Source organism: Oncorhynchus mykiss, unplaced genomic scaffold, assembly GCF_013265735.2.
Source record: "Oncorhynchus mykiss isolate Arlee unplaced genomic scaffold, USDA_OmykA_1.1 un_scaffold_219, whole genome shotgun sequence".
Classification (NCBI taxonomy): Eukaryota; Metazoa; Chordata; class Actinopteri; order Salmoniformes; family Salmonidae; genus Oncorhynchus; species Oncorhynchus mykiss.
The window spans coordinates 330,691-349,408 of NW_023493688.1; positions in this window are offsets into that span (position 1 = coordinate 330,691).

Consider the following 18,718-nt stretch of genomic DNA (forward strand, 5'->3'; position numbering starts at 1 on the left):
TAGTAGGAGATAGACAGAGAGAAGGATTTAGAGATATACAGTAGGAGATAGACAGAGAGAAGGATTTAGAGATATACAGTAGGAGATAGACAGAGAGAAGGATTTAGAGGTGTATAGTAGGAGATAGACAGAGAGAAGGATTTAGAGGTGTATAGTAGGAGATAGACAGAGAAAAGGATTTAGAGGTGTATAGTAGGAGATAGACAGAGAGAAGGATTTAGAGGTGTATAGTAGGAGATAGACAGAGAGGAGGATTTAGAGGTGTATAGTAGGAGATAGACAGAGAGAAGGATTTAGAGGTGTATAGTAGAAGATAGACAGAGAGAAGGATTTAGAGGTGTATAGTAGGAGATAGACAGAGAGAAGGATTTAGAGGTGTATAGTAGGAGATAGACAGAGAGAAGGATTTAGAGGTGTATAGTAGGAGATAGACAGAGAGAAGGATTTAGAGGTGTATAGTAGGAGATAGACAGAGAGAAGGATTTAGAGGTGTATAGTAGAAGATAGACAGAGAGAAGGATTTAGAGGTGTATAGTAGGAGATAGACAGAGAGAAGGATTTAGAGGTGTATAGTAGGATATAGACAGAGTTGGCAGAATCATTAGGAAACACTTTAGTCTGGACAACAGGGCCTCGCTACATTAACACAGGCACTGATTTACCTCATCTGTCTGTCACACTAGGGATTACAAAGGCCTGTTGATTGGTTGATTCATAGGAAGGAAACAGCTTCTACTTTAGAATGCTTCTATTCCTGATTCTGTCATCTATTGTGGTTTGCCTATTCCATATGTAGTGCACTACATTAGACCAGAACCCTATAGTATAATGCATTAGACCAGAGCCCTATAGTATACTACCTTAGACCAGAGTCCTATAGTATACTACCTCAGACCAGAGTCCTATAGTAGACTAGAGTCCTATAGTAGACCAGAGTCCTATAGTATACTACCTTAGACCAGAGTCCTATAGTAGACCAGAGTCCTATAGTAGACCAGAGTCCTATAGCAGACCAGAGTCCTATAGTAGACCAGAGTCCTATAGTAGACCAGAGTCCTATAGTAGACCAGAGTCCTATAGTATACTACCTTAGACCAGAGTCCTATAGTAGACCAGAGTCCTATAGTAGACCAGAGTCCTATAGTATACTACCTTAGACCAGAGTCCTATAGTAGACCAGAGTCCTATAGTATACTACCTTAGACCAGAGTCCTATAGTATAATACCTTAGACCAGAGTCCTATAGTATACTACCTTAGACCATAGTCCTATAGTAGACCAGAGTCCTATAGCAGACCAGAGTCCTATAGTAGACCAGAGTCCTATAGTAGACCAGTGTCCTATAGTAGACCAGTGTCCTATAGTAGACCAGAGTCCTATGGTAGACCAGAGTCCTATAGCAGACCAGAGTCCTATAGTAGACCAGAGTCCTATAGTATACTACCTTAGACCAGAGTCCTATAGTAGACCAGAGTCCTATAGTAGACCAGAGTCCTATAGTAGACCAGAGTCCTATAGCAGACCAGAGTCCTATAGTAGACCAGAGTCCTATAGTATACTACCTTAGACCAGTGTCCTATAGCAGACCAGAGTCCTATAGTAGACCAGAGTCCTATATTAGACCAGAGTCCTATAGTATACTACCTTAGACCAGAGTCCTATAGTAGACCAGTGTCCTATAGTAGACCAGAGTCCTATAGTAGACCAGAGTCCTATAGTAGACCAGTGTCCTATAGTAGACCAGTGTCCTATAGTAGACCAGAGTCCTATAGTAGACCAGAGTCCTATAGTATACTACCTTAGACCAGAGTCCTATAGCAGACCAGAGTCCTATAGTAGACCAGAGTCCTATAGTATACTACCTTAGACCAGAGTCCTATAGTAGACCAGAGTCCTATAGTAGACCAGAGTCCTATAGTATACTACCTTAGACCAGAGTCCTATAGTAGACCAGAGTCCTATAGTATACTACCTTAGACCAGAGTCCTATAGTATACTACCTTAGACTAGAGTCCTATAGTAGGCCAGAGTCCTATAGTAGACCAGAGTCCTAGAGTAGACCAGTCCTATAGTAGACCAGAGTCCTATAGTATACTACCTTAGACCATAGTCCTATAGTAGACGAGTCCTATAGTAGACCAGTGTCCTATAGTAGACCAGTGTCCTATAGTAGACCAGAGTCCTATAGTAGACCAGAGTCCTATAGTAGACCAGAGTCCTATAGTAGACCAGAGTTCTATAGTAGACCAGAGTCCTATAGTATACTACCTTAGACCAGAGTCCTATAGTAGACCAGAGTCCTATAGTAGACCATAGTCATATAGTATACTACCTTAGACCAGAGTCCTATAGCAGACCAGAGTCCTATAGTAGACCAGAGTCCTATAGTATACTACCTTAGACCAGAGTCCTATAGTAGACTACCTTAGACCAGAGTCCTATAGTAGACCAGTGTCCTATAGTAGACCAGAGTCCTAAAGTAGACCAGTGTCCTATAGTAGACCAGTGTCCTATAGTAGACCAGAGTCCTATAGTAGACCAGAGTCCTATAGTAGACCAGTGTCCTATAGTAGACCAGTGTCCTATAGTAGACCAGAGTCCTATAGTAGACCAGAGTCCTATAGTATACTACCTTAGACCAGAGTCCTATAGTAGACCAGAGTCCTATAGTATACTACCTTACACCAGAGTCCTATAGTAGACCAGAGTCCTATAGTATACTACCTTACACCAGAGTCCTATAGTAGACCAGAGTCCTATAGTAGGCCAGAGTCCTATAGTAGGCCAGAGTCCTATAGTAGGCCAGAGTCCTATAGTAGGCCAGAGTCCTAAAGTAGGCCAGAGTCCTATAGTAGGCCAGAGTCCTATAGTATACTACCTTACACCAGAGTCCTATAGTATACTACCTTACACCAGAGTCCTATAGTATACTACCTTACACCAGAGTCCTATAGTAGACCAGAGTCCTATAGTATACTACCTTACACCAGAGTCCTATAGTAGACCAGAGTCCTATAGTATACTACCTTACACCAGAGTCCTATAGTAGACCAGAGTCCTATAGTAGACCAGAGTCCTATAGTATAGTACCTTACACCAGAGTCCTATAGTAGACCAGAGTCCTATAGTATACTACCTTACACCAGAGTCCTATAGTAGACCAGAGTCCTATAGTATACTACCTTAGACCAGAGTCCTATAGTAGACCAGAGTCCTATAGTAGGCCAGAGTCCTATAGTATACTACCTTACACCAGAGTCCTATAGTAGGCCAGAGTCCTATAGTATACTACCTTAGACCAGAGTCCTATAGTAGACCAGAGTCCTATAGTATACTACCTTACACCAGAGTCCTATAGTAGGCCAGAGTCCTATAGTATACTACCTTAGACCATGGTCCTATAGTATACTATCTTAGACCAGAGTCCTATAGTAGACCAGAGTCCTATAGTATACTACCTTAGACCAGAGTCCTATAGTAGGCCAGAGTCCTATAGTATACTACCTTAGACCATGGTCCTATAGTATACTACCTTAGACCAGAGTCCTATAGTAGGCCAGAGTCCTATAGTATACTACCTTAGACCATGGTCCTATAGTATACTATCTTAGACCAGAGTCCTATAGTAGACCAGAGTCCTATAGTATACTACCTTAGACCATGGTCCTATAGTAGACCAGAGTCCTATAGTATACTACCTTACACCAGAGTCCTATAGTAGACCAGAGTCCTATAGTATACTACCTTACACCAGAGTCCTATAGTAGACCAGAGTCCTATAGTATACTACCTTAGACCAGAGTCCTATAGTAGACCAGAGTCCTATAGTAGGCCAGAGTCCTATAGTATACTACCTTACACCAGAGTCCTATAGTAGGCCAGAGTCCTATAGTATACTACCTTAGACCAGAGTCCTATAGTAGACCTGAGTCCTATAGTATACTACCTTACACCAGAGTCCTATAGTAGGCCAGAGTCCTATAGTATACTACCTTAGACCATGGTCCTATAGTATACTATCTTAGACCAGAGTCCTATAGTAGACCAGAGTCCTATAGTATACTACCTTAGACCAGAGTCCTATAGTAGGCCAGAGTCCTATAGTATACTACCTTAGACCATGGTCCTATAGTATACTACCTTAGACCAGAGTCCTATAGTAGGCCAGAGTCCTATAGTATACTACCTTAGACCATGGTCCTATAGTATACTATCTTAGACCAGAGTCCTATAGTAGACCAGAGTCCTATAGTATACTACCTTAGACCATGGTCCTATAGTAGACCAGAGTCCTATAGTATACTACCTTAGACCAGAGTCCTATAGTAGACCAGTGTCCTATAGTATACTACCTTAGACCATGGTCCTATAGTATACTATCTTAGACCAGAGTCCTATAGTAGACCAGAGTCCTATAGTATACTACCTTAGACCAGAGTCGTATAGTATACTACCTTAGACCAGAGTCCTATAGTATACTACCTCAGACCATGGTCCTATAGTAGACCAGAGTCCTATAGTAGACCAGAGTCCTAGAGTATACTACCTTAGACCAGAGTCCTATAGTAGACCAGAGTCCTATAGTAGACCAGAGTCCTATAGTAGACCAGAGTCCTATAGTATACTACCTTAGACCAGAGTCCTATAGTATACTACCTTAGACCAGAGTCCTATAGTAGACCAGTGTCCTATAGTATACTACCTTAGACCAGAGTCCTATAGTAGACCAGAGTCCTATAGTATACTACCTTAGACCAGAACCCTGTAGTATACTACCTTAGACCAGAGTCCTATAGTATACTACCTTAGACCAGAGTCCTATAGTATACTACCTTAGACCAGAGTCCTATAGTAGACCAGAGTCCTATAGTATACCAGAGTCCTATAGTAGACCAGAGTCCTATAGTATACTACCTTAGACCAGAGTCCTATAGTAGACCAGAGTCCTATAGTAGACCAGAGTCCTATAGTATACTACCTTAGACCAGAGTCCTATAGTAGACCAGTGTCCTATAGTATACTACCTTAGACCATGGTCCTATAGTATACTATCTTAGACCAGAGTCCTATAGTATACTACCTTAGACCAGAGTCCTATAGTATACTACCTTAGACCAGAGTCCTATAGTATACTACCTCAGACCATTGTCCTATAGTAGACCAGAGTCCTATAGTAGACCAGAGTCCTAGAGTATACTACCTTAGACCAGAGTCCTATAGTAGACCAGAGTCCTATAGTAGACCAGAGTCCTATAGTAGACCAGAGTCCTATAGTAGACCAGTGTCCTATAGTAGACCAGTGTCCTATAGTAGACCAGAGTCCTATAGTAGACCAGAGTCCTATAGTATACTACCTTAGACCAGAGTCCTATAGTAGACCAGAGTCCTATAGTATACTACCTTAGACCATAGTCCTCTAGTAGACCAGAGTCCTATAGTATACTACCTTAGATCAGAGTCCTATAGTATACTACTGTTATGGGATTTTTATGAATAATGACTAAATTATGTATACATTTAACTTAGAACTATAACTAAACAGAATACTACTATGTTACTGTATGGATGTGTGAATGTTATTATAATCATAAAACTGAATATAATGTGTGTAGTTTTCGTCCAGAATTAGAACAAGGACTTTCTGTTCCTTGTTAGAAACTAATGGAGCTATTTTCAGACTGGCTGGAATGCTGTGTTCCTTACAGGACATTCTGTCTCTACTCAGGGAGGGGAGAGACCTTGGGCTTGTAGTAGATTGTTTAAAAGGTGGCAGACAATGTGAGAAGGCTTGTGAACTATATTGCCATTGTATCTGAGAGGAGGAGAGACATTTATGACGAAATGTGAGGTATATAAACTAATGTACATGGTATTATGGGGAGAGCTCTCGAAAACAAACAATACTGATTAATTATGAGACTGGTCTCTGTCCATTTTATGCAAATAAGTATCTTACAAATTCTTAGAAACGGACAGTGTTTTAATTGAATCGGTTAATGAACATATAGGAAATAAATTCCTCCAACACCTACCTTACACCAGAGTCCTATAGTAGACTACCTTACACCAGAGTCCTATAGTAGACTACCTTACACCAGAGTCCTATAGTATACTACCTTACACCAGAGTCCTATAGTAGGCCAGAGTCCTATAGTATACTACCTTACACCAGAGTCCTATAGTATACTACCTTACACCAGAGTCCTATAGTAGGCCAGAGTCCTATAGTAGACCAGAGTCCTATAGTAGGCCAGAGTCCTATAGTAGACCAGAGTCCTATAGTATACTACCTTACACCAGAGTCCTATAGTAGGCCAGAGTCCTATAGTAGACCAGAGTCCTATAGTATACTACCTTACACCAGAGTCCTATAGTAGACCAGAGTCCTATAGTATACTACCTTACACCAGAGTCCTATAGTAGGCCAGAGTCCTATAGTAGACCAGAGTCCTATAGTATACTACCTTACACCAGAGTCCTATAGTAGACCAGAGTCCTATAGTATACTACCTTACACCAGAGTCCTATAGTAGACCAGAGTCCTATAGTATACTACCTTAGACCAGAGTCCTATAGTAGACCAGAGTCCTATAGTATACTACCTTACACCAGAGTCCTATAGTAGACCAGAGTCCTATAGTATACTACCTTACACCAGAGTCCTATAGTAGACCAGAGTCCTATAGTATACTACCTTACACCAGAGTCCTATAGTAGACCAGAGTCCTATAGTATACTACCTTACACCAGAGTCCTATAGTAGACCAGAGTCCTATAGTAGGCCAGAGTCCTATAGTAGGCCAGAGTCCTATAGTATACTACCTTACACCAGAGTCCTATAGTAGACCAGAGTCCTATAGTATACTACCTTACACCAGAGTCCTATAGTAGACCAGAGTCCTATAGTATACTACCTTACACCAGAGTCCTATAGTAGACCAGAGTCCTATAGTATACTACCTTACACCAGAGTCCTATAGTAGACCAGAGTCCTATAGTAGGCCAGAGTCCTATAGTAGGCCAGAGTCCTATAGTATACTACCTTACACCAGAGTCCTATAGTAGACCAGAGTCCTATAGTAGACCAGAGTCCTATAGTATACTACCTTAGACCAGAGTCCTATAGTAGACCAGAGTCCTATAGTATACTACCTTACACCAGAGTCCTATAGTAGGCCAGAGTCCTATAGTATACTACCTTAGACAGTGGTCCTATAGTATACTACCTTAGACCAGAGTCCTATAGTAGACCAGAGTCCTATAGTAGACCAGAGTCCTATAGTATACTACCTTAGACTAGAGTCCTATAGTAGACCAGTGTCCTATAGTATACTACCTTAGACCATGGTCCTATAGTATACTATCTTAGACCAGAGTCCTATAGTAGACCAGAGTCCTATAGTATACTACCTTAGACCAGAGTCCTATAGTATACTACCTTAGACCATGGTCCTATAGTAGACCAGAGTCCTATAGTATACTACCTTAGACCAGAGTCCTATAGTAGACCAGTGTCCTATAGTATACTACCTTAGACCATGGTCCTATAGTATACTATCTTAGACCAGAGTCCTATAGTAGACCAGAGTCCTATAGTATACTACCTTAGACCAGAGTCCTATAGTATACTACCTTAGACCAGAGTCCTATAGTATACTACCTCAGACCATGGTCCTATAGTAGACCAGAGTCCTAGAGTATACTACCTTAGACCAGAGTCCTATAGTAGACCAGAGTCCTATAGTAGACCAGAGTCCTATAGTATACTACCTTAGACCAGAGTCCTATAGTATACTACCTTAGACCAGAGTCCTATAGTATACTACCTTAGACCAGAGTCCTATAGTAGACCAGAGTCCTATAGTATACTACCTTAGACCAGAGTCCTATAGTAGACCAGAGTCCTATAGTATACTACCTTAGACCAGAACCCTATAGTATACTACCTTAGACCAGAGTCCTATAGTATACTACCTTAGACCAGAGTCCTATAGTATACTACCTTAGACCAGAGTCCTATAGTAGACCAGAGTCCTATAGTATACCAGAGTCCTATAGTAAACCAGAGTCCTATAGTATACTACCTTAGACCAGAGTCCTATAGTAGACCAGAGTCCTATAGTAGACCAGAGTCCTATAGTAGACCAGAGTCCTATAGTATACTACCTTAGACCAGAGTCTTATAGTAGACCATAGTCATATAGTATACTACCTTAGACCAGAGTCCTATAGCAGACCAGAGTCCTATAGTAGACCAGAGTCCTATAGTATACTACCTTAGACCAGAGTCCTATAGTAGACTACCTTAGACCAGAGTCCTATAGTAGACCAGAGTCCTATAGTATACTATCTTAGACCAGAGTCCTATAGAATATTACCTTAGACCAGTCCTATAGTAGACCAGAGTCCTATAGTATACTACCTTAGACCAGAGTCCTATAGTAGACCAGAGTCCTATAGTAGACCAGAGTCCTATAGTATACCAGAGTCCTATAGCAGACCAGAGTCCTATAGCAGACCAGAGTCCTATAGTATACCAGAGTCCTATAGTAGACCAGAGTCCTATAGCAGACCAGAGTCCTATAGCAGACCAGAGTCCTATAGTATACCAGAGTCCTATAGTAGACCAGAGTCCTATAGCAGACCAGTGTCCTATAGTAGACCAGAGTCCTATAGTAGACCAGAGTCCTATAGTAGACCAGAGTCCTATAGTATACTACCTTAGACCAGAGTCCTATAGTAGACCAGAGTCCTATAGTAGACCAGTGTCCTATAGTAGACCAGAGTCCTATAGTAGACCAGAGTCCTATAGTAGACCAGTGTCCTATAGTATACTACCTTAGACCATGGTCCTATAGTATACTATCTTAGACCAGAGTCCTATAGTAGACCAGAGTCCTATAGTATACTACCTTAGACCAGAGTCCTATAGTATACTACCTTAGACCATGGTCCTATAGTAGACCAGAGTCCTATAGTATACTACCTTAGACCAGAGTCCTATAGTAGACCAGTGTCCTATAGTATACTACCTTAGACCATGGTCCTATAGTATACTATCTTAGACCAGAGTCCTATAGTAGACCAGAGTCCTATAGTATACTACCTTAGACCAGAGTCCTATAGTATACTACCTTAGACCAGAGTCCTATAGTATACTACCTCAGACCATGGTCCTATAGTAGACCAGAGTCCTATAGTAGACCAGAGTCCTAGAGTATACTACCTTAGACCAGAGTCCTATAGTAGACCAGAGTCCTATAGTAGACCAGAGTCCTATAGTATACTACCTTAGACCAGAGTCCTATAGTATACTACCTTAGACCAGAGTCCTATAGTATACTACCTTAGACCAGAGTCCTATAGTAGACCAGAGTCCTATAGTATACTACCTTAGACCAGAGTCCTATAGTATACTACCTTAGACCAGAGTCCTATAGTATACTACCTCAGACCATGGTCCTATAGTAGACCAGAGTCCTATAGTAGACCAGAGTCCTAGAGTATACTACCTTAGACCAGAGTCCTATAGTAGACCAGAGTCCTATAGTAGACCAGAGTCCTATAGTATACTACCTTAGACCAGAACCCTATAGTATACTACCTTAGACCAGAGTCCTATAGTATACTACCTTAGACCAGAGTCCTATAGTATACTACCTTAGACCAGAGTCCTATAGTAGACCAGAGTCCTATAGTATACCAGAGTCCTATAGTAAACCAGAGTCCTATAGTATACTACCTTAGACCAGAGTCCTATAGTAGACCAGAGTCCTATAGTAGACCAGAGTCCTATAGTAGACCAGAGTCCTATAGTAGACCAGTGTCCTATAGTATACTACCTTAGACCATGGTCCTATAGTATACTATCTTAGACCAGAGTCCTATAGTAGACCAGAGTCCTATAGTATACTACCTTAGACCAGAGTCCTATAGTATACTACCTTAGACCATGGTCCTATAGTAGACCAGAGTCCTATAGTATACTACCTTAGACCAGAGTCCTATAGTAGACCAGTGTCCTATAGTATACTACCTTAGACCATGGTCCTATAGTATACTATCTTAGACCAGAGTCCTATAGTAGACCAGAGTCCTATAGTATACTACCTCAGACCAGAGTCCTATAGTATACTACCTTAGACCAGAGTCCTATAGTATACTACCTCAGACCATGGTCCTATAGTAGACCAGAGTCCTATAGTAGACCAGAGTCCTAGAGTATACTACCTTAGACCAGAGTCCTATAGTAGACCAGAGTCCTATAGTAGACCAGAGTCCTATAGTATACTACCTTAGACCAGAGTCCTATAGTATACTACCTTAGACCAGAGTCCTATAGTATACTACCTTAGACCAGAGTCCTATAGTAGACCAGAGTCCTATAGTATACTACCTTAGACCAGAGTCCTATAGTAGACCAGAGTCCTATAGTATACTACCTTAGACCAGAACCCTATAGTATACTACCTTAGACCAGAGTCCTATAGTATACTACCTTAGACCAGAGTCCTATAGTATACTACCTTAGACCAGAGTCCTATTGTAGACCAGAGTCCTATAGTATACCAGAGTCCTATAGTAAACCAGAGTCCTATAGTATACTACCTTAGACCAGAGTCCTATAGTAGACCAGAGTCCTATAGTAGACCAGAGTCCTATAGTAGACCAGAGTCCTATAGTAGACCAGAGTCCTATAGTATACTACCTTAGACCAGAGTCTTATAGTAGACCATAGTCATATAGTATACTACCTTAGACCAGAGTCCTATAGCAGACCAGAGTCCTATAGTAGACCAGAGTCCTATAGTATACTACCTTACACCAGAGTCCTATAGTAGACTACCTTAGACCAGAGTCCTATAGTAGACCAGAGTCCTATAGTATACTATCTTAGACCAGAGTCCTATAGAATATTACCTTAGACCAGTCCTATAGTAGACCAGAGTCCTATAGTATACTACCTTAGACCAGAGTCCTATAGTAGACCAGAGTCCTATAGTAGACCAGAGTCCTATAGTAGACCAGAGTCCTATAGTATACCAGAGTCCTATAGCAGACCAGAGTCCTATAGCAGACCAGAGTCCTATAGTATACCAGAGTCCTATAGTAGACCAGAGTCCTATAGTAGACCAGTGTCCTATAGTAGACCAGAGTCCTATAGTAGACCAGAGTCCTATAGTAGACCAGAGTCCTATAGTATACTACCTTAGACTAGAGTCCTATAGTAGACCAGAGTCCTATAGTATACTACCTCAGACCAGAGTCCTATAGTAGACCAGAGTCCTATAGTATACTACCTTAGACCAGAGTCCTATAGTAGACCAGAGTCCTATAGTATACTACCTCAGACCAGAGTTGTCACACCCTGGTCGAAGTATTTTGTGTTTATCTTTAGTTATTTGGTCAGGCCAGGGTGTGGCATGGGTTTTTGTAGGTGGTGTGTATGTATGGGGATTGTAGCTAGTGGGGTGTTCTAGCTAAGTCTATGGCTGTCTGAAGTGGTTCTCAATCAGAGGCAGGTGTTTATCGTTGTCTCTGATTGGGAACCATATTTAGGCAGCCATATTCTTTGAGTTTGTCGTGGGTGATTGTCCTTAGTGTCCTGATGTCATTGTTCTGTGTTAGGTTACACAAGTATAGGCTGTTTCGGTTTTCGTTAAGTTTATTGTTTTGATAGTGTTTGTGTTCAGTGTGTTACTTCATTAAACATGGATTGCAATAGACACGCCGCATTTTGGTCCGACTCTCCTTCTCACCAAGAAAACCGTTACAGAATCACCCACCACAAAGGGACCAAGCAGCGTGTCAACAGGCAAGAACAGCCCAAAGTGGAGTACAGTATGGACTATACTTCTTGGGAGGAGATAGACAGGTGGGCGGTCGACCCAGGGAGAGTGCCGGAGCCCGCCTGGGATTCGATGGAGCAGTGCGCGGAAGGATATAGGAGAATGGAGTTTGCGAAGCAAGCAAGGCGGCGCGGACGGAGGCCCCATAGTCAGCCCCAAAAATTTCTGGGGGGGGGGCTCAGGGAGAGTGTGGCAGAGTCAGGAGCCAGACCTGAGCCAACTCTCCCTGTTTATCGTGAGGAGCCAAGGAGGAGACCAGAACCAGAGCCGGTGTTGGAGGTGAGCGAAACAGAGACTGTGAAGGAGTTAATGGGGAAATTGGAGGAGAGAGAAATGAGGGAGTTGCTGTGTTGGTGCATTTTGCATAGAATTCGCCTGACGGAACGTGTCAGGGATTTGATGGCACCTGGGTTAGCGCTCCATACTCGTCCTGAGGTCCGTTTTAGTCGGCTGGTGAAGTTGGTTCCAGTCTCACGCATCAGGCCTCCTGTGCCCATCCCTAGCCTTGCACGTCCTGTGCCAGCACTACGCATCAGGCCTACAGTGCGCCTCGCCTGTTCAGCGCAGCCAGAGCCTCTCTCCTCTCATGCGCTATCGGAGTCTTCCGCCTGTTCAGCGCAGCCAGAGCCTTTCTCCTCTCCTGCGCTGTCGGAGTCTCCCGCCTGTTCAGCGCAGCCAGAGCCTTTCTCCTCTCCTGCGCTGCCGGAGTCTCCCGCCTGTTCAGCGCAGCCAGAGCCTCTCTTCTCTACTGCGCTATCGGAGTCTCCCGACTGTTCAGCGCAGCCAGAGCCTTTCTACTCTCCTGCGCTGTCGGAGTCTCCCGCCTGTTCAGCGCAGCCAGAGCCTTTCTGCTCTCCTGCGCTGCCGGAATCTCCCGCCTGTTCAGCGCAGCCGGAGCCTCTCTCCTCTCCTGCGCTGCCGGAGTCTCCCGCCTGTTCAGCGCAGCCAGAACTGCCAGTCTGCATGAAGCAGCCCGAGCTGCCAGTCTGCAATGAGCTGCCAGTCTGCAAGGAGCTGCCAGCCTGCAAGGAGCTGTCAGTCTGCATGGAGCAGCCTGAGCTGTCAGTCTGCATGGAGCAGCCTGAGCTGTCAGTCTACATGAAGCAGCCAGAGCTGCCAGTCTGCAAGGAGCTGCCAGTCTGCAAGGAGCTGCCAGTCTGCAAGGAGCTGCCAGTCTGCAAGGAGCTGCCAGCCTGCAAGGAGCTGTCAGTCCGCATGGAGCAGCCTGAGCTGTCAGTCTGCATGGAGCAGCCTGAGCTGTCAGTCTGCATGAAGCAGCCCGAGCTGTCAGTTTGCAAGGAGCTGCCAGTCTGCAAGGAGCTGCCAGTCTGCAAGGAGCTGCCAGTCTGCAAGGAGCTGCCAGCCTGCAAGGAGCTGTCAGTCTGCATGGAGCTGCCAGTCTGCAAGGAGCCGCCAGAGCTGCCTGTCTGCAGGATGCCGCTAAAGCTGCCAGTCTGCAAGGAGCCGCCAGAGCTGCCAGTCTGCAAGGAGCCGCCAGAGCTGCCAGTTAGCATGGAGCAGCCAGGGCCGCCAGTCAGTATGGAGCAGCCAGGGCCGCCAGTCAGCATGGAGCAGCCAGGGCCGCCAGTCAGCATGGAGCAGCCAGTCAGCATGGAGCAGCCAGTCAGCATGGAGCAGCCAGAGCAGCCAGTCAGCATGGAGCAGCCAGAGCAGCCAGTCAGCATGGAGCAGCCAGAGCCGCCAGTCAGCATGGAGCAGCCAGTCAGCATGGAGCAGCCAGAGCTGCCAGTCAGCATGGAGCTGCCAGTCAGCATGGAGCAGCCAGAGCTGCCAGTCAGCATGGAGCAGCCAGTCATCATGGAGCAGCCAGTCAGCATGGAGCAGCCAGAGCTGCCAGTCGACCAGACTCTCCCAGATCTGCCAGTCGACCAGACTCTCCCAGATCTGCCAGTCGACCAGACTCTCCCAGATCTGCCAGTCGACCAGACTCTCCCAGATCTGCCAGTCGATCAGACTCTTCCAGATCTGCCAGTCGACCAGACTCTTCCAGATCTGCCAGTCGACCAGACTCTTCCAGATCTGCCAGTCGACCAGACTTTTCCAGATCTGCCAGTCGACCAGACTCTTCCAGATCTGCCAGCCGGCCAGGATCTGGTAGATTCATCAACCTGCCTGAGCTTCCCCTCAGTCCCGAGCTGCCTCAGTCCCGAGCTGCCCCTCAGTCCCGAGCTGCTCCTCAGTCCAGTGGGGTTCTGGGTGAGGACTACTAGGCCATGGTCGGCGGCGAGGGTGGACTATCCAGGGACGCGAGGAGAGGGGACTAAGACATTGATTGAGTGGGGTCCACATCCCGCGCCGGAGCCGCCACCATGGACAGACGCCCACCCGGACCCTCCCTATTGTTTTGAGGTGCGTTCGGGAGTCCGCACCTTAGGGGGGGGGGGGTTCTGTCACACCCTGGTCGAAGTATTTTGTGTTTATCTTTAGTTATTTGGTCAGGCCAGGGTGTGGCATGGGTTTTTGTAGGTGGTGTGTATGTATGGGGATTGTAGCTAGTGGGGTGTTCTAGCTAAGTCTATGGCTGTCTGAAGTGGTTCTCAATCAGAGGCAGGTGTTTATCGTTGTCTCTGATTGGGAACCATATTTAGGCAGCCATATTCTTTGAGTTTGTCGTGGGTGATTGTCCTTAGTGTCCTGATGTCATTGTTCTGTGTTAGGTTACACAAGTATAGGCTGTTTCGGTTTTCGTTAAGTTTATTGTTTTGATAGTGTTTGTGTTTAGTGTGTTACTTCATTAAACATGGATTGCAATAGACACGCCGCATTTTGGTCCGACTCTCCTTCTCACCAAGAAAACCGTTACAAGAGTCCTATAGCAGACCAGAGTCCTATAGTATACTACCTTAGACCAGAGTCCTATAGTAGACCAGAGTCCTATAGTAGGCCAGAGTCCTATAGTATACTACCTTAGACCAGAGTCCTATAGTAGACCAGAGTCCTATAGTAGACCAGAGTCCTATAGTAGACCAGAGTCCTATAGTATACTACCTTAGACCAGAGTCCTATAGTATACTACCTTAGACCAGTGTCCTATAGTAGACCAGAGTCCTATAGTAGACCAGAGTCCTATAGTATACTACCTTAGACCAGAGTCCTATAGTAGACCAGAGTCCTATAGTAGACCAGAGTCCTATAGTATACTACCTTAGACCAGAGTCCTATAGTAGACCAGAGTCCTATAGTAGACCAGAGTCCTATAGTAGACCAGAGTCCTATAGTAGACCAGAGTCCTATAGTATACTACCTTAGACCAGAGTCCTATAGTAGACCAGAGTCCTATAGTAGACCAGAGTCCTATAGTAGACCAGAGTCCTATAGTAGACCAGAGTCCTATAGTAGACCAGAGTCCTATAGTATACTACCTTAGACCAGAGTCCTATAGTATACTACCTTAGACCAGTGTCCTATAGTAGACCAGAGTCCTATAGTAGACCAGAGTCCTATAGTATACTACCTTAGACCAGAGTCCTATAGTAGACCAGAGTCCTATAGTAGACCAGAGTCCTATAGTAGACCAGAGTCCTATAGTATACTACCTTAGACCAGAGTCCTATAGTATACTACCTTAGACCAGTGTCCTACCAGAGTCCTATAGTAGACCAGAGTCCTATAGTATACTACCTTAGACCAGAGTCCTATAGTAGACCAGAGTCCTATAGTAGACCAGAGTCCTATAGTAGACCAGAGTCCTATAGTAGACCAGAGTCCTATAGTAGACCAGAGTCCTATAGTATACTACCTTAGACCAGAGTCCTATAGTAGACCAGAGTCCTATAGTAGACCAGAGTCCTATAGTAGACCAGAGTCCTATAGTATACTACCTTAGACCAGAGTCCTATAGCAGACCAGAGTCCTATAGTAGACAAGAGTCCTATAGTATACTTCCTTAGACTAGAGTCCTATAGGAGACCAGTCCTATAGTAGACCAGAGTCCTATAGTATACTACCTTAGACCAGAGTCCATCAGTCTGAAGGGAAAGAGGGGAGTCTCCAGAATGAGAAACCGTGAAATCTTGTTGGACTGTGACCAATCTCTTTCGCTCCCTCTTTCACTGTGTTTGTCACAGGAGGTTTGTGGCACCTTAATTGGGGAGAACGGGCTTGTGGTAACGGCTGGAGCAGAACTAGCGGAATGGTATCAAATACAAATATATGCTTTCCAGTTTTTGATGCCAGTCCATTTGCTTCTTTCCAGCCATTATGAGCTGTCCTCCCCTCAGCAGCCTCAAGTTGTGTGTGTGTGTGTGTGTGTGTGTGTGTTCTCAGTAGAAACCCATTTTAGGTCCCCATGAGGATATTAGAACTGTCTTGTGAACACTGGACATAGATTACCAATGACAAATAGCATCTTGATTTATCAAAGAAGTAGCTGAAACACGAAACGTGTTGTGATTACGTGCACACACACGCTCACACAGAACATATCATTTGGGACTGATCAGAGAACGTGATAGAATTTGTAGAATGCTCCCAGCATTCCTCTGGGGCTGAGGTCAAATCAGAGAGGAGTCTGACCCTGAGTCATCTGGGACTGCAGAGCTCCTGTTTCAGCACCATGGACAGTACCCATATGCAATATCTTTCTCTCCCGTCTTTCACTACCTCTGTCTAATCATGTCTTTTTCTCTCTCTTTCTGTCTCTCACCCACTCTCTCTCTCTCTCTGTCTCTCTCTCTCTCTCTTTCTCTATCTCGCTCTCTCTTTCTCTCTGTCATCCTCTTTCTCTCTCTCTCTTTATCTCACTCTCTTTCTCTCTCTCTGTCTCGCTCTCTCTTTATCTCACTCTGTATCTCGCTCTCTCTTTATCTCACTCTCTCTTTCTCTCACTCTCTCTCTTTATCTCACTCTCTTTCTCTCACTCTCTTTATCTCACTCTCTTTCTCTCTCTCTCTCTCGCTCTCTGTCTCTCACCCGCTCTGTCTCTCACCCGCTCTGTCTCTCTCTCGCTCTGTCTCTCTCTCGCTCTCTCGCTCTCTTCCTCTGCCCAGTCCCATCAGTAGTGATCAGTATGCATAGTGAATGATATCCTGTGAAGCCCGATAATGTGCTTTTTATGAATTATCATGTTGTGCCTCATCTTCTAACCCAGGAGTGTGAAAATGTATTCTCTACTGAGTTTGTGTGTGTGTGGGGTGGGGTAGAATTAGGGTTAGGGGTTGGTGGTTAGGTTTAGGTTCAGGGTTAGGGTTAGGTTTAGGTTTATGGTTAGGTTTAGGTTTAGGAGTTAGAGAAAACAGGATTTTGAATGGAAATTAATTTTAGGTCCCCATGAGGACAGAGGAACAAAACGTATGTGTATTTTCTACGAACTTTCTTGTACACACTGGACATAGATTACCAATGACAAATAGCATCTTGATTTATCCGTGCGGTGGAATGGAATAGACAGTGTTCTGTTATGTAACAGACGGGTTGAGAACAGAATGTGTAGAAAGCTCCCAGCGTTCCATCAGAGAGGAATCTGAAGGGATCAACAGAATGTGTAGAAAGCTCCCAGCGTTCCATCAGAGAGGAATCTGTTGATACCTTCAGATTCCTCTCTGATTGAGCCTCAGCCCCAGAGGAATGCTGGGAGATTGATATTTCCTTATAGTGTTGGAATGATGGTATATGTAGGAGGAGTGGTACTGTTCTAACCCAATGTAATGTCACACACAGTGGTGAGACTGAGTCCACCTTCCCCTCCCCTTGACCTTTACAATCTAATACCCTCTGAACACTTTGATTAGAACCACACACACACACACACACACACACACACACACACACACACACACACACACACACACACACACACACACACACACAGGCGTAAATGTCAGTTGGCATTTCATAGCCGATCATTAAGAGTATCTCTACCGCTCCGGCTGTCTCTAGACAGTTGAAAACAGCAGGTCTGGGACAGGTTGCACGTCCGGTGAACAGGTCAGGATTCCATAGCCGCAGGCAGAACAGTTGAAACTGGAGCAGCAGCACGGCCAGGTGGACTGGGGACAGCAAGGAGTAATCATGCCAGGTAGTCCTGAGGCATGGTCCTAGGGCTCAGGTCCTCCGAGAGAAAGAGAGAATTAGAGAGAGCATACTTAAATTCACACAGGACACCGGATAAGACAGGAGAAGTGCTCCAGATATAACAAACCCTAGCCCCCCGACACATAAACTACTGCAGCATAAATAGAATATGCACTAATGCATATATGCATAATATGCATAATGCACTAATGCTCCTCTCCTCTGTTTTCATCAACAAAACTAAAACAAACACTCTGTGCGCTGTTTCCGTGGCGCTGTTTCCGTGGCGCTGTTTCCGTGGTGCTGTTTCCGTGGCGCTGTTTCCGTGGCGCTGTTTCCCCTAATGCGGATTCCAACTGTTGAGTAGAGTTAGGTTGGAAAGACTCCTGAGGGAAGGTTTATATATCGCTGTTATTCCTGGGTACTTTCCTCAGTTCTACCTGACGACTGGAAGACGATTCAAACTCTGTATGTCCTCTCTGTGTGAGTTCACTGAACACAGTCGATAGTGTGTGTGTGTGGGAGTTTGTGTGTGTGTGTGTGCGTGAGGGGGGGGGGGGGGGGGTGCTTGTATGAGTTCACTGAACACAGTCGAGTCAGATGGATACAGCATGATGGACACATTTACCTGGCCACTGTTAGACTACTGTGTGTGTGTGTGTGAGTTCACTGAACACAGTCTGAGTCAGATGGATGGCCACTGTTAGACTGCTGTGTGTGTGTGTGTGAGTTCACTGAACACAGTCTGAGTCAGATGGATGGCCACTGTTAGACTGCTGTGTGTGTGTGTGCTGTTTGAGAGACAGAGTTGTAAATTACTGAAAGAGCAAGTGAAG